This window comes from Sciurus carolinensis, chromosome 6 (genome assembly GCF_902686445.1).
Source record: "Sciurus carolinensis chromosome 6, mSciCar1.2, whole genome shotgun sequence".
Classification (NCBI taxonomy): domain Eukaryota; kingdom Metazoa; phylum Chordata; class Mammalia; order Rodentia; family Sciuridae; genus Sciurus; species Sciurus carolinensis.
In genome coordinates this window covers 148,310,455-148,320,689 of record NC_062218.1, presented here as the reverse complement: position 1 = coordinate 148,320,689, position 10,235 = coordinate 148,310,455, and the positions used below count along the sequence as shown (strand labels likewise).

Sequence of the window (10,235 nt, the reverse complement as noted above, 5' to 3'; positions counted from 1 at the left end):
TCTTCACCTGAAGATTGAGGACAGTAATACTCTCCTCATAGAGAAGTTATGAAGAATGAACAGAAGATATATCTACCATATCAAGAACAGGATTTGGCCTAGGGTGTGATCAGGGGTCATTAGTGCTGTTCTTCCCTGTTGTCTGACCCAAAAAGAATGGAGAACTTCAGATCAGGAGGGAGGAGAGAGAATCCATGAAGGAATTCTCTTAGGACACCTGGGGTCTCACAGTGTCTCTGAGGTCACTCAGCTGGTGGCTGCCTCCAAAATAGGACTGGTTGACTCCCCATAACTAGTTCATCCCAAGAGTTGGAGTGACTAAGACTGCTGTGATCAGGGAACAGCACTGGCCTGGGTGTTGAGACCCTTGAGTTCTGATAACTGCAAGAACCTGCTCCCTCTGGCCCTGAGACTTCTTTCTTTCCTTTCCCTGAACTGGCATATTTGTTTATTTCTCAGTTTATGAAAGCATCCTACATTTGTTGATGTAGCAAACATAATTCAACTCTGATTGCTATGCTGAAGAACAGAAGATAATCTGCTTTTGCAATGAACTCTATAGTTAATTGCCTATAGACGACACGGTATATGAAAAGATTACTAACTGAACTACGGGTATTAAATGCTGAAAATGTTAACAGCTTATTATAATTTATTTTATTCAGCAATCTAGAAAGTTTTCAGATATCAGTTGTTCCAGTGCAATTTCAAAAGTGCAATTGGGAATTGGGGACTCTCAGTGGACTCCTAGTATGTGACCTTGTAGGTAAAATACATGCATACTTTTGGTTACATAGGCAGAGGGATCTCTCTACAGTCGCCCTCACTGGTTTTATTCTCAGCAAACTGACCTGGGCCACTCAACAGGGCTGTTATTGTTCCTGATATTAGTGCACATTCTGTTTTTACAAACAAGTCATGACGACCAGTAGGTGCCATTTTGCCATGCCTGGCATCAGGACCTCCACAGTCACCCCAGGTTTTCTCCTCTCCAGCCATCATGCTCCTATAAAATTCTACTTGGGTTTCACAAGAATTTCGGTGGTTTCTCTTCAACCTTGCAGAAACGTGTTGAATGTAAGATGTGCTGGTCTGTGCTAAGTGATGGATATCCATGCTCTAATTTAATTCTCTCATTGGTCTCATGGAATTTCATAGGTGGGAGATGGGTTCTTACAAAGAGTTCAGTCACTTAGCTAAGGACACACAGGAAGTGGTGGAATTGACCCCAGGTCTGTCCCCCCTCACAATCTGGGTTCTGAACCACCTTGGAATCTGCCTTCCCTCTTCTCTGGCTTCGGTATTCCAATGCCCCCAAATGTACCTGTGGATATGCTCACTCTTTCTTCTTTGGTCTCTGGTGCTCTGCTGGTGACTTTCTAGGCTGGTACCCACAGTCATGTGAGGGAGAGGCCTGCACCTGGCCGCTGCATCCCCATCTTGCCCAGGAAGTCCATTCACATGAGAGGAGCAATTACCAGCTGCAATCAGAAGCACATGAGTCAGAGATTCCTTCCCTTTAAATATTTTGATTTACTTTCCACTTATTTGAGCTCTAAACTATATTTATGTCTCTGTCTTTGTGAAATGGATTTCAAAAGGAATGGAAGAAGTGGGTGGGAATATGGAAGCTTTTCTTTTGGGGACAATTAGCTGGGATTGTTTACTGGAGGTTGATTTTACCCTTGGATAATTATGTGGTCTCCTTCTTCTCATTGTCCCTAATAACATTAATTATGTTTTAGCTGCTGATAGTTGGGCTGTGCCCTGGAACAGTGAATAATTGCGTGATAATTCTGAGGTAGCAACCATGGCAGTACATCTGCATGTTAGCACCTGAAAGTTGCTTTAAATGAGGTCCCTTGTATGGGATATGGCTTTCATGGGCATGTGACTCTTGATGTGCCTCCTCTTAACATGGGGATGGGAAAAGTGAAAAAATATAGAAAAGGGAAAAATATACAAACTGTGGTGGTAGGAAAACAGTTGGACTTTGGGTCTGACCCAGGAGACGACATCCCACAATCACAGAACTGTCTTATTAAAATTTAACAATAATCACCATTTTCCCCACAATTTTCCATGAGGTATGCACTGTTGTCATCCCCATTTTCTGTATTAGAAAAATGAGACTCAGTGAAGTTACATAATATTTCCCAATTCATTTCTTGATACATACCTGACCTGGGGTTCAACCCTGTGCTGTCTACAATAAGAGCTTCCATGCACTTGATCACTTCAACTCCAAGTTCAGATTTACAAAGGAAAATCACCGTAAGTTCATGAGGCAACTGGTTTGCATCCTGGAGAAACAGCTCAGGTTCTGCCTCAATATTCCTAATCACAACCTGGCCATTTATCTAGAGTTTAAGTTGAATCATCCTTTATTAATAAAGATTTAAATACGTTATTTCATTTAATTCGCATGACTTTCCTAATGAAAGGTGTACTCTTTCGGGAAGAAATTTAGGTTCAGAAATAAGGAGTGCTGTACTTGAGACATGCCACTAGCAAGTGATCAAGCCGGGGTGCAAAGAAGCATTTTATTTCATTTTCATTATTCTATTCAGAACAGACTTGGAAGCTTCTTTTTCAGCTGGAGATTCGAGGTAGGCGCATTTCCATGAGTCTTGAAACTGCATTCTCACTAAGCCTTTGAGGACTTCTCCTTTGTAGAAATATGTTTTGAGAAGTGGTTTCCTTTTTAACAGTTTAAATCCGTATGAGCCCAGTAATCACGTATTTCCAGGCAGACACAGAGCTTTCGGCTAACTCTAATTCTCTTCCCTTCAGGGCTCAGATCACGTCATTGTGTCTTCAGATTCTATGTGGATGGTTAATCCGGTGTGGCCTTAATGGAGGCAGTGGCAGGGCCTCTGCTCACCTGGAGAAACAGCTCTGGTCACCCGAACCCCAGGGCTTCTCCTTTCTACTCATCACTGTCCTCTGACCTGACTCTACCTTCATTCTCTGACTCTCACACTTTCCACACTGAGAGTCCTCCTCTCCATCTTCCCCAGAAAACAGACATGGTTCCTAAAAGCCACAGATGGATTATTTCACTCTTTTTTTCCTGGAGAGAGTCTCTCATTCCCCTCCAAAGGAGATGAGTAATGTAGGAAAAAAAAGAGGTTGAACAATTCTGAGTGATCATGAAACTCAGCACAACCATTTCCCAATCCACATAGTAAAACTGGGGTAAAAGAAAGCAGCAGAGTGCAAGATTATGGGTAGTGGAGTTTTCTGGATGCTTCATGATCAATCTTTTGGTAGGTCTGAGTCTACTTTCTTGAGTCTGTAAGAGTTACATGCCAGTCATCATGACTCTTTGTTGACTGAGGACCAGAAGCTGCTGTTCTAGGCGACCATGAGCTTGCATGGCGACTCAGGTGGACCCAACGCTGGGATTTCCTTTCCCTTGTGAAATGGAATGCATCCAAAAAGTTGTCTTCTTTCCTTAATCAAGGCATCTGAAGGCGCTCTAGATTTTCAGTAAGTCCAGTATTTATTTATTTTTATTAAAATAGTGTTAGTCTGACGTTTCTAATGTCGAAGGCGTGAGACTTTTGCCTCAGTTCACTCTGACATCTTGACTGGAAGTTGACACTGTCTCTAAGGTAAACGAGGGTTAAGTCGCCAGCCACTGATAAAGATGAGGTCTCTTTTATTTTACAGGATTTGTCTAAGAGCCTATTTCACAGAGGTGAGCAAGAAGGAAAAGAAGAGTGATCAATAAGTTAATAAGCTACTATTTCCTTTAATCCTGAAGACACACCTGAAATATTGGCATTTAGTATTCACATCCTTGGAGCCTGAGAAGATGGAAGTTCAAAGAATTTAAGTAAGTTTCTCAAGGTCAGCAAGGAAGTGGCTAAGAGAGGATTTGAATTTGGGCTTCTCTACTTTCAATATAGTTGCTCTGTCCATTGGTCTACATTGGCTAGGATTTGGTGGTGGCTTTGACACCCTGCAAAGGTCTAATGGCATCACACGGTCATCTGCCCAGATATTGTGTGTTCCTCTGTGTACTAGCTCTTCCATCTGCCAACCTCCCTTCCTGGCAAATAAGCTATCTTGTCATAAAGTCAACCTGGGAGCAGTTTCTCATCATCTCAGATGCGAGTTCATTCTCCAAACCACTGCTGTCTGGTTGTGCAGCTTGGCCAAATCTGGTCACATTTCTGAATTTAATTTCCCTATTCCTGTGGGGAGATGAATAATTCCTCACATCAACATCCAGTGTTCAAGCACATTACCATCCCCATGGTTTTATTTTGCCTCCAGGCAGTTAATTAGTTATTAAAAATACAGCTCAGTTATTGAGCACTTATTTTGGATCCAAAATCTTTTCGTATCCATTGTGTAGTTTATGCCTCTATGGAGAAGAAGGTGTATCATTCCCATTTTAAAGACTAGGCAACTAAGATAAGTGACTCATCTCTAGCAACATATCCAAATCATCCAAATTTAAAGAATTAAAACAACAACAACAACAACAACAAAAACAGAACCATCAACTCTTGGGAACCTGGCCTTGTTTCTTCCAAGCTGCCCCTCCAGTCTCCATTGACCTGATGAATGTCACCTGAAGGACATGTCACTGTGTGAATTATGCAGAAGAGCAGTGCTGGTAACACATAGTGAGGAAGTTGGTCTGAATTAGGAGCTCAAATGCACAACTTCTACCTTGAGGGGTAGAAGGGGGATGAGGGGGATGAAAGGTTCTTCCCATTTTTCAGAGAACAAGACTAAGGCCTGAGGGTCAAGTTCACGGCCAAGTCCACACATCAGCAGACTCAAGATAAAAACTAAAGTGGGCTTGATTGTAGGGATGGGATTTTCACGACACAGTCAGCCTCTGGTCAGACTCACAAGGATGTGGAGACTTGGAAGTGCGGTGTAGGTGCCGCCATGCAAGGGAGTCCATGTGTATGAGCCTCCGGGCACGGCTACCTCTCCTCGCCAAGGTCTGGAGGCGGTCCAAGGTCTCTCCTCAGGCAGTCCTCCCTCCTGTGGCCTCTGCTCTCTAAAGTGAGTCTGCTGGCCAGTGCCTGTGCCCAGGTCTGGGATTTATAGCCTGGGCCACCCTCACAGCCCTGGGGAAGCCCTCCTGCAGTCTCCTGGCCCTGGACTCTGCCTTTTCCAGAAGGCTGGCAGGGTGTCAGTGTGATGGGGACGGGCTAAGGCCAGGCAGGGTAGGAGAGGGGTGAGCAGAGGGACAGCTCGATTCTGCGCTGAGTTTGACAAGGAGACGCACTCAGGGGAGCCTGAGTCTCAGGATCAGCCCTGGAAGCTTTTAGGAAGTTTAGGTGTGGATTCGATTCTGAGTGACCTCCTGTGGGATCTGCTGTTGTCTCCCTTGTCAAAAAGCCTAAGGACAACATGGAGCCCACCTTCTTGGAGGCCTGTGGCCCCAGAGCCCTCTTGGATGTGCCCACTGCAGCCTCCCTACAGGGACATATCCTTCAGATGACATGTGTCACGCCAGAAGCTCAGCTGCGGCTGTAGGGCAGTTACGGGAAAACCACTCCCAAGCGTGACTCTTGTGCTTCAACTTCCCTCCTCCCTCCTTCTTTCATCTCTTTCCTGTTTTCTTCCATCATAGAGCCAGTAAATTCAGGGTCCAAATACCAGCTCTCCTTTAAATCTGCTGTGTGACTCTAGGAAAACTGCCTAACTTCTCCCTGCTTCAGTTTTTTTTAGTCTGTAAAATAAAGATGATAAATCTTTATAGTTCCTGTGAATCATAAATTGAGTGTATTAAATGCCTGATATTTTAAAAAATGACAGTACTTTAGGATTACTATTATGTGTCATGGAAACCAGATGAAGGATTTTACTTTATCTTCAAGAATGCAAGTGTGTCACTGCAAATCAAGACTTTTAGGAACAAACCCTTGACAAGACCCAAAAGGCTTTTAAGAATAAAAATTGTACTTATTAGAGTTATAAGAAAATATTGCAGATGACTAGAGGATCAATCCCACAGAATGTAAAGATTTCTCTATGTCCCTATGTAGATGTCCCTGTCTTCTTTCATCTGTCACTGAACAATATACACACTCATGGAACATGCCCCCCTTGGGTCCTTCAACCCTGAAGAGTGTGGAAAAATGATGAAAAGTTCATTGCTCAAGCTTTTGAGACAGGAAGAAATCTGTTGTGATGATGGATGGGCTCAGGGCCCCTGTCAGTAGAAGACTCTGTTGGCCAAGGAAACTGAGCACGGGCCACGTTGGAGATGCCCTGGTTCAACAAAGGCAATTCCTAGAGTGAAGGCTGGAGTCAGCAGTCCCCTGTGGGTATTTAACTGTCTCAGATTAGAGTCTCTCCATGTTGCACCAAGATCTCTGTTCTCCCACCAAGTGGCTGTCTATGTCTTATGCCCCAGCAGTAGATCACCAAAACCAACAACTGGGCGATCAGAAGCCCAGATCGCCACACTAGGGGATTTAACAAGATCAAGGAGGAGAGTACTAAAGCAAAATGCAAGAGACAAAACTAGCTGCATGTTCTACATGTTCAAGGTTAAATATATGAGTGTGCTTCTAGATTGGGGATGGAGAGTGAAGGGCAGAAAAAAAGGAAAAGAGGGAAAAAAGAAGGAAAAGAAAAAGAATGCAAGGCTCTTATCTGAAATTGAAATCCTTCCCCTGCAGAAGCACACATCTGGAATTCATTCCCTGAAGCAGCGAGCCATAGACCAACTCTCCACCAGGACCCTGCCCTGCTGCCCCGCGCTTCCGCGATGATGACCGAGCGCAGCTTTGCAAGGGGCTCATAGAATTCTCCTCTGACAAATATTTTTGCCAAAGTTAGTTTTCAAGTCATGGCTCATAAATATACAGTATTTCACTGCAAAGTACAGAATGTCCTCCTGGGGTTGACAAGCAAATAGTTTCATAAATAACCCTCTTGACACGTGCAAGATGTTAACATTTTTTGAGGTTTTGGGCAGGGGCAGATGCAGATTTAATTGCTCGATTCAGTTTGGAGCCACAACTGGGCTTGAATGTTACCTCGTGCGGGCCCCTGGAAATGCTTTTCTTGGCTCAAGAGTCCCTGTGTTGCTTGTCAGCGGCAAGGACAAAAGTGTCTCTTCAGAAGATTCTGGACCGGGGCAGAGCTCTGCCCAGAGTCTGAGGAGGTCAGTGATTGAAGAGATGCACACGGGACAGCCAATAAAATGCAGTCCCTTATGCCAGAGGAGGGCTGGGATGAGCCACAGTACTGACTGCTGTGGAGGCATCCAGTGCCCCGCCTGGGGAGCATTTACGTAAAATAGGGAGAAAGCGCCAAAGACGCCTATTTAGATGATACGTATGTATGTATGTATTTATTTTTTAACATCAAATTTTGGACAAATCCTGGAGTGGACCAAATCTATGGGGACTTTTTTTAACATCAGAAGCACAACTGATCTTTAAGTAGTTGTGGGACAGATTGAGATTTACCAAAATGTGTTTCACACTGACCCTGTGGTATTGCTAGAATTCCCAGCTCCGAATTGCATTGAGGTCCAGTCTATCTACGTGCAGGGTGTTACCTGAGCACCGAGGCAGGCATTACATTCATGAGCTCTTTGCTATCATTTATGTGGTGCGTGGAGGTTTTCCAAGTCCACCTACATCTACAACTGTAATTGAACCCCAAATAGCCTGGTGAGATAAATATGGTAGGCGCCAACATTGCCATTTCACATGGGAATGTAGAAGCCAGGTGAGAAGATAATTGGGAAGGGCTTCCCAGTATTAAACGTTGGAACAAGAATTGGAATTTGAGCTTTGGTTTCTTGGAGCTCAGTCAACAAATGGCTTGATTTTGATAGACATGCTAGGAAAGCAGAGAGTAGGACCCAAAGGAGATGAGCTTTGGGAAGGGAAGATTTTGATGCGGGAACAGGACAGAAAGCTCTGAATGTATGGAGGCTCTGTTCCCATGGGAGACCAACTGCATGTGATTTTTTATTATGCCTTAACTGGGCACTGGGAACTTGGACATTCACACGGGCCCCAACACACTCCCTCCCTGTGGCCACTGCTGGTGACAGACACATATCACCATGATACTTGAGGTGTTAGAAGGGCCCTGGTTTCAATGCATCAGCAGACTGCATGGTAGCTTGATTCTAAATAGGGCTCTAACTTCACCTGTGAAGATGGGAACTTGCAAAAAAATTTTTAAAACGGCATTAGAAATCTCTCCATCCTCTCATTCGTGAGGTATATCTATTTTGGTACATTGACTAAAAAGGTCTAAATCAATTTGTAATGGAAGTTATGATAACACAATAGCAATAACCACTGTCATCTGACTGCTGAGCCATGCACCAGTCTGAGAGTTAAGCACTTGATATATGGAACCAGTTTATTGAGTGGGCTGAAGTCAATAGCAGCACAAATAGAAAACAGATTTCTTTTTTCCTCTACATGCTGCACTCCAAATGCTCTGTGGATTCCTTCCAGCCTCTTGATGACATCCTGGGAAGATTCATACTCTGCTTTCTCATCAGTTTAGGTTAACCAGTTCTCTTTTGGTCATTCACACTTAATTTCAGGTACTAATCAGTCCTTCCCAGGTTATATCCAAACTTCAATCTCTCAATCCCAAAGTTCTTCCAATCCCCAACTGCGGGGGGTTTGGGGTAGGGGAAAAGTGGTCTCTTTTTTTTGCTTGTCTCTAACTTTATTTCCTGTTTCTGTGGCAGGCCCCTTCCAGTCAGGGTAGGGGGTGGAGCTTAAGGGAAAAGAGACCCTCTTCTAGAAATACTGCAATTAGCCATTAGTACTTCCTTTGGGACAGATGTACTCCTGCTGACATGTGGGATGCCCTCCTGCATGCACATGCAGATTTCCAGGGCCCTAAATGAACATTGAAGCTGACCTTTCATGACAGTACTCTGCACCTACCCTGGTACTCCACTCCAGGGCCTCTTATGACTGGGGGCTCACCCGAAAGGCTTGGAGTCCGCTGGCTTCTTTGGTATCCCTTTGGACCATGGAAAACTCTCATATTCCACCTTGCCAAGTGCTGGGCAGGATCTTTTCTACCAAGTCCCATCCCTGGACCCTACTATAGTATGTGTCTTTTGGAATGACCAGGTTCTGAAGTCACAGATACCACCAGATGAATGCTATGCTATGGTAGGTGGCTCCCCACTTCTTTTGCCCCCTGTCCTATGATAGCACTGAATCTTCCCATGCTGTGGTTTTGTAAAGACCTGGACAGCAGCAAGATGCTTGGTTCATCCAGGCACCCCCAATCTCTATGAGTATTTTTCTTGGGTACTGTCCCCTCTTCTACCTCACTGGGCTTTTGCCGGGACACTCCTCTTCTTGTGCCTGGGCTGGGGAAGGTCATGCAGCAGAATCCTTTCCTAGATTGTTTCAATCCCCTTTGAATGTATCGTTGCTGGACTAGTTCTGCTATCGTATCTTTTGTTAAGTGCATCTAAGGGAACTAGTACCTTTGGGTAACATATCAGGGTACTTATTTTCTATTGAATGCAGTGTGGAAGCTATAATTGCATTTTAGACACAATAGGGATTTAAATTTTACATGCTCTTTATAGATATACCCCATAAAATAAGGTGTAACTATTTTAATGATAAGGACACTGAGGCTCAGAGAATTCAGTGATTTGCCAAAAGACACAGCAAGGCTGTGGGAGAGTCTGGATCAGGTCTTGCTCTGGTCTGTCTGATCCCAAAGCCAGTGCAGCTAATATGGGACATGAAGATGGCGAGAAAGTTATTGGCTGATAAGCCTGCAAAGATAGATAAGATAGAAGTGGTGGAAAGGACAAATTCTCAAATCTGGGTCCTGTTCACAGTTGTTACCTTTTGAATAATTGTCCTTTATTACACTAAATTGCAGTACCCTAAAGCTTCGGTTTTGGTTGTCCATCTGTGGCCGTGGCTCTGATATGGCTCAGTGGATTCACTTCTTATGAAAACCAATGATGCCAACCTTCACTGACAAGTACACCTGTACCTAGTGCAGGTGAGGAGCCCAACGCAGACAACGATGCTGTTAGAGGGGACAGCAGAGGTGCAGCAGCCCACCCTGTGTCTTCACAGTCCCTTTGCTCATCTCCTACTTGTGGTCAGGGGAATAATTATGCTCTGCCTGGTAACACACATTTTCCCTTTCAGAATGCATTCACACCTGTGACAGCTTTTATGTGTCCCTTGTAATAGAGCAGTTACAACAAGGACTCCATTACTGGCCCATTT

At 44.2% G+C, this 10,235-nt stretch overlaps 1 pseudogene; it reads right to left on the bottom strand.

Annotated features, from left to right (window-relative positions):
• Positions 1 to 661: 661 nt before the first annotated feature.
• Positions 662 to 999, bottom strand: LOC124987488 (elongin-C-like; annotated as a pseudogene).
• Positions 1,000 to 10,235: the final 9,236 nt, after the last annotated feature.